The sequence below is a fragment of the Physella acuta genome, unplaced genomic scaffold, assembly GCF_028476545.2.
Source record: "Physella acuta isolate Inbredline_101_S28 unplaced genomic scaffold, ASM2847654v3 ptg000899l, whole genome shotgun sequence".
NCBI lineage: Eukaryota > Metazoa > Mollusca > Gastropoda > Physidae > Physella > Physella acuta.
In genome coordinates, this window is record NW_026732416.1 from 127,501 (window position 1) to 134,306 (window position 6,806).

At 38.8% G+C, this 6,806-nt stretch overlaps 1 long non-coding RNA gene across 1 annotated transcript in view; it reads right to left on the reverse strand.

Annotated features, from left to right (window-relative positions):
* Positions 1-3,829, reverse strand: part of LOC131953004 (uncharacterized) — a 4,843-nt gene extending 1,014 nt beyond the window's left edge. Inside the window, exons 1-3 of the long non-coding RNA XR_009388584.1 lie at positions 3,687-3,829; positions 2,367-2,402; positions 126-152 (exon numbers count right to left, since the gene is read on the reverse strand). This is a non-coding gene — a long non-coding RNA (uncharacterized LOC131953004). The remainder of the gene's footprint in view (positions 1-125; positions 153-2,366; positions 2,403-3,686) is intronic.
* Between the last annotated feature and the right edge of the window lie 2,977 nt (positions 3,830-6,806).

Sequence of the window (6,806 nt, forward strand, 5' to 3'; positions counted from 1 at the left end):
TACCAGATGTCATCACCACCCCCTACCCTCCTCTCTCTCTCTCCCTTCTCTCTCTCCTCTCCCGGTATTTACATTTCACAAAAGCGAAAAAAAACGTAAAATGGCTAATATTTTATTGTACTTACACTGCTCACTGCGATTATGGAATGGATCTGTTAATACAATTGTTTGTTATTAATAAGATATATCTATATAATCATGTATTGGGTTGGCAGATAAAACATTTTATTTTGCTTTTACATCCTGTGTTTGTGTTCGCAGAAATGACGCTTTACTTACGAAATCAGTACTGAGTGCATTGCCTTTGCAATTTTGTTTAATAGTTTTTAATCTATGCCAAGCCTTTTTCTAAAAAAAAAAAAAAAAAAAAAAAATGATTTTTAGTCTAAAGCGTATTAAAACGACGATTTACCACCCCGTCTCGACTAAAGTTAAAATTAACCTCATAAAGAATCAGACACCCACCCCAACTAACTGCCTTTTTCTGTTGGAGGCCTTGTCGTGACTTGACAGCTTGTGTACATTGACGACCCCCGAGCTATACCAGCGGGAGTGTAAACTCATGGCTTGACCCTCAGAGCTATACAAACAAAAGTGTAAACTCCTGGCATGACCCTCAGAGCTATACCAGCGGGAGTGTAAACTCCTGGCATGACCCCCAGAGCTATACCAGCGGCAGTGTAAACTCCTGGCACGACCCCCAGAGGGAGTGTAAACTCCTGGCATGACCCCCAGAGCTATACCAGCTGGAGTGTAAACTCCTGGCACGACCCCCAGAGGGAGTGTAAACTCCTGGCATGACCCTCAGAGCTATACCAGCGGCAGTGTAAACTCCTGGCATGACCCCCAGAGCTATACCAGCGGGAGTTTAAACTCCTAGCATGACCCCCAGAGCTATACCAGCGGCAGTGTAAACTCCTGGCATGACCCTCAGAGCTATACCAGCGGCAGTGTAAACTCATGGCTTGACCCTCAGAGCTATACCAGCAAAAGTGTAAACTCCTGGCTTGACCCTCAGAGCTATACCAGCGGGAGTTTAAACTCCTAGCATGACCCCCAGAGCTATACCAGCGGCAGTGTAAACTCCTGGCATGACCCTCAGAGCTATACCAGCGGCAGTGTAAACTCATGGCTTGACCCTCAGAGCTATACCAACAAAAGTGTAAACTCCTGGCTTGACCCTCAGAGCTATACCAGCGGCAGTGTAAACTCCTGTCATATCACCAAGAGCTATAACAGCGGCAGTGTAAACTCCTGGCTGGACCCTCAGAGCTATACCAGCGGCAGTGTAAACTCCTGGCTTGACCCTCAGAGCTATACCAGCGGCAGTGTAAACTCATGGCTTGACCCTCAGAGCTATACCAGCAAAAGTGTAAACTCCTGGCTTGACCCTCAGAGCTATACCAGCGGGAGTTTAAACTCCTAGCATGACCCCCAGAGCTATACCAGCGGCAGTGTAAACTCCTGGCATGACCCTCAGAGCTATACCAGCGGCAGTGTAAACTCATGGCTTGACCCTCAGAGCTATACCAACAAAAGTGTAAACTCCTGGCTTGACCCTCAGAGCTATACCAGCGGCAGTGTAAACTCCTGTCATATCACCAAGAGCTATAACAGCGGCAGTGTAAACTCCTGGCTGGACCCTCAGAGCTATACCAGCGGCAGTGTAAACTCCTGGCTTGACCCTCAGAGCTATACCAGCGGCAGTGTAAACTCCTAGCATGACCCCCAGAGCTATACTAGCTAGAGTGTAAACTCTTGGCAGGTACAAACAAGCTATGCAGATCAGCATGGGTAGGGGTCAGCCAAAAAAGGAAGCACCCTGGTCCACCTGGTTTCATGTTGAGCATAAAGTCAGCAATATTATATTGTAAAAAAATAACTCACAGACAGAGAAATACAGACAAGAAGGACCTAGGAAAGAATGGATGTCTTGATGGAGAAATTATGAAGCCGGGTGGTAAAAGCCAATATGTATTGGAAACTACCAGGCCGACGTCCATTATTTCCACAAGGTCCACCATTGGATCTAATGTCCGTACAATTTAGTCTGTATCCAGCATAACAAGACAGGTCCTCACCTGGGATCTAAAAAGGGCAAAAAGAAAAGAGGCAGACCAAGAAAGACCTGGAGACATGGTTACGGAAGAAGACGCCAAGAAGATTGGATACACCAGGGAATAGCTGGGGACACTAGCCTACGACAGAGATGCCTGGAAAGCTCTTGTCAGCGGCCTTTGTCTCTGGATTGACAACAGACAAAAGTAACTTAACACCCCTCCCAAACTAAAGTAAAAAAACTCATTTATTTATTGTCTTAAACGTGACCGATAAACAGTTGTTAAAAAGTAAATAATTATACTTACCAGCTGCACGTATTCCTCTCGCTCCATCTGATGTTCCTGTAATTAAAAACATTTTTTTTTATTAATGAAAGCAATTTCAGTAACTAAAAAATGTAACAAATACGTGAAAAGATGCATTCTTACAGTGTAAAATATAATAACAAGTGTCGATTATTTTAAAAAAAACATAAACTTATTGGTTTAGTTTAGATGGATGTTCTCGATAAACAATGTTAGAATTTTTTATGTAACATTTTTAGCTTCACAACATTTCTTAACGAAAAAGTTAAATTCTGTTTTTTTTTTAAAATGACATTGCTTTTCTGACTTTCTGAACTCGCTCATGCTTCACTTATAATACATTCAATTAATTTTCATGATGCTTATCTACTTCTACTTTGATAAACGGAAGAGAAAAGCTTCTGATTATTATTACTAGGTACTAGGCTTTTTATGGCTAGGTACTAGCCTTGTTGTGGCTAGGTACTAGGCTCGTTGTGGATAGGCACTACGTTTGTTGTACTAGGTCTGTTATGGTTAAGTACAAGGTTTGTTAAGGCTAGGTACTTGGCTTTTTATGGCTAAATACTAGGCTTTTTATGGCTAGGTACTAGCCTTGTTGTGGCTAGGTACTAGGCTCGTAGTTAAGGATAGGTACTTGGCTTTTTATGGCTAAGTACTAGGGTTGTTATGGCTAGGTATAATGATTTTAATGGCTTGGAATGGATCGTGGTTTTGTTTTTTCTGAGCTTAAGTTGTAATTTCTGTTTGACGTTTGTTGTGTTGTGTATAGATAATTAAAACGGTCGTGTTTAAAAAAAAATTGAATTAAAATTTTCTAGATTTTTCTCAAAATCCATCTGGATTTCTTTGGACTCGTTGCATATAAGATATAAGAACAGTGTTACAATAGAAGAGTACGTTGGTTTAGTAGGGGTAGTAGTATATCTAGTTCAGTAGTATATCCAGCTTTAGATAATCTCCAAATTTCGCGTCTCTTGATTATCACAAATCTTTTTCAAGTATATATTTCTTTGTTTGTTAAAAACTACCATAAAAAAAGATTACTTTATATGTATATCTAGATCTACTAATTGTTTATAATTTTCTACTCATTTATGTTTCCTTACGTCGATTAAGCTTAAAAGAAGTTTAAACATTAATTTATTACAATGGACTTGATTGATATTTAAACTGCCGAATAAAACATAGCTTACAGTAACTAATGTTTACAAAACTCAAAATATATTAATAGAGTGTTTAAGGCGAAAGGTTTGGTCAAGAAGCAGATCTAAATACTGAGAGATAAGTCCAATGGTAGGTAGGCCTACACTGACTTACCAATGAGAACAATCGAGAATAAAAAGAAGATAAAACCTTCGTAGACAATCATTTCAAAAGATGCTCTCCGCTAAAAAATTAATATGATGTAAATTTTCCACTTGCAGGATGTTGAGAACGGTAAATCTAGTAGCTTCCACTTTTAATATATGCGAACATCGGTGCGCAATAGCGTGCAATTAAAATTATAAGTTTTTGGTGTGTACTATGAATACTAGAGAATACTACAGAAATCTAGAATTTATAGGTTATGTAAGTTCTAAATAGGGAAGTTACCATAAATGTCTGTATCGAACCTGACGGTCAATGGTTCACGTGGTGCAGAGTTCTGTAACTTCGACTTATGAAGAGATTATGTAGTCAGCACTATGCCCAGCCTCATTTTCTTTCCCTAGCTTGAGTAAGGTACCAGTGCAAAACACAAACTAATTAAAATACGGACATACATAATATATATATATATATATATATATATATATATATATATATATATATATATATATATATATATATATATATATATATATATATATTTATTTATTTATTTTATATATATATTAGTTAAAGAATAAGTAGCAGCTGACGTGTATATATATATATATATATATATATATATATATATATATATATATATATATATATATATATATATATATATATATACGTCAGCTAAAACAATTTATTAACTTAGAATAAATCGAATCACATTTTCTCCGATTTCTAAGATACCTGATCAGCAAACATTATATAGGTCAGGGTTTACAAAAGACGACTTAAATTACAGGTCTAGGAGAAGAGAAAGCGTTCCGCGCTTTAATCTTATTGAACATGGATCAGTAAGGTAAATTTTACCTTCGCTAGTCTTTGGATAATTCCCATGAGAGTATTTCCTTATAATTCTGCATATTTTAAAAAAGAATAACCTGCCTCTCTAATAGTCAAATGCTTTAATTTTTGTTGTGTGCTTTAGATAGCTATTACTTACCAAATGAAAATGCGATAAAGTATACGCTGGGTTTAAATTTAACAGCCTTGTAGGTCACTACTCAAACCATCTTTGATAAAGTACATGTCAGAAAGAAGTATTACTGTTGTTAATCTGTACCAGTCCTCTCAAGCCGATGATGAAAACTGTAATACTAACACGATAATTGCAAAGCAAACGGACGCTGTAAATTACATGTCTGACGTAAAAAAAAAACAATTAAAAGTAAACGAAACAATTTCCTCTAAACAGAGGCGTAGCGAGGGGGGTGCGGACCGAACCGGGTGACACCATTTAGGAGGGTGACACCAAGGCAAAAAATAGCAAAATATATAGAGAAAAATTTGAGGGGGGGGGGGGGGTGCATATCAAAAGTTTGAGAGGGGGGGGGGGGTGGAAATCGAAAATTTGAAAGTTTGTCCCCGGGAAGAGTCGCTACGCATATTAGGGAGGGTGACACCATTAAGTGCCGCACCGGGTGACACCCAACCTCGCTACGCCACTGCCTCTAAATATGAATTACATTTTTTGCAGCTGTAACATCACATAATGTAACATTAAATCAAATTATGGAAATTACGGTTATCTAATGTTTTTCACACGATTATCTTCCCTTAACGTTACGAATACCACTGCAACAATTCGTAAACACATTCTTCTTAAATATAACACGCACGCAGAATTACACTCGGGCAGGTAACTCAAGCTCATGCATTAGGCACAAAGAAGACCCGCCACAATTGATTATCGATCTTTGTTCAGTGTCTAACTGGGAGAATACCTCCCTAGAGGTCAGATGTGCCCTCCCCAGGCACGACCCCTTCTCTACAACGTATGTTTAGAACAAGTTGACCCGCGCCGTAAGCAAACGCCGCTATTTAGTTGTTTTATTTGCTACTTTTCAGTAATTCTAATTTGTGAATTCGATACTACCCTCTCTTTCACCCCTCCCTCCCCCCCTCCCCTCTCCATAAAACCGGCCGTGTGTGACGACAGTTTACAGACGTCAATGAAAAGATCAAGGAGAACTTGGTTTCAAATTGTTTAAAAACTGAATTATCTGCCCCTAATAGCCGTCACATTGTAAAAATTCGGGGTGAACCACAGCTCACCAGACTTGTGGGGTGTGGGTGGTAGCGATAAGTTTAGAGAGCGGGGAAGGAACGGCTAAGCCTTTACTTGGTGGTGTCTTGTATGGATCACGCTTAGGGAATTATATAGCCTATATACGAGCCGACCCGCGGCGTATTATACGCCGCTATTTAGTTGTTTTATTTTCTACTTTTCAGTAATTCATAATTTGTGAATTTGACAGTACCAATGCTGCTACTGAATATATTTGATTTAAAACACTATCAGTAGCTCGTTAAGGACAATAACCCCCACCCCCCCCTCCTTTCCCCAACCCCTACCCCCCCCCCACCCCCGTGAAAGCAGCCTCCTCTTAGTTACCTCCCCTAAGTTTAAAATCGTTTCAAACTACATTATCTGTCCCTAATAGCCGTCACTAAACCGGCTCTACGATTGTAAACTTTTAGCGTGAACCACAGCTCACCAGACCATGTAGGGGTAGGGGTGGAATGGAGCGCGATTACTGCTTGGTGTTTTCTATGGTCTCCACGAAGAGAATTATATATATATATATATATATATATATATATATATATATATATATATATATATATATATATATATTAACACTTTATCCGGAAATAAATTAGTTTGGGTTTAATAACAAACAAACCAGCTAACAATCAATACATATTTATCTTCTTGTTCGTAGCTTATATAATGCTTTCGACATTTCTGTGACATCTAAGATTTAAAGAAAAACGGTTTTGCTAGATATGTTTACTTTGTGTGTTAAGTAGATGCACGAATTTACGCATTCGCCAAGTCCATGATGACGTCTATGATTGAAACAACGGTTTTGCTAGACGTGCATTACTTTGTGCTAAGTAGTTACGAGAATCTACACATCCACTCAATGCTTTTTAATAAAAGGTAAAGGTAATTTTTCTTTTGAGAGCCAAGAGTCAACGAGGCAACATCAATGGTGTTGTGTAGCATGCAGCTAAAATGGGTGAGTGGTGGCAACATCAATGGTGTTGTGTAGCATGCAGCTAAAATGGGTG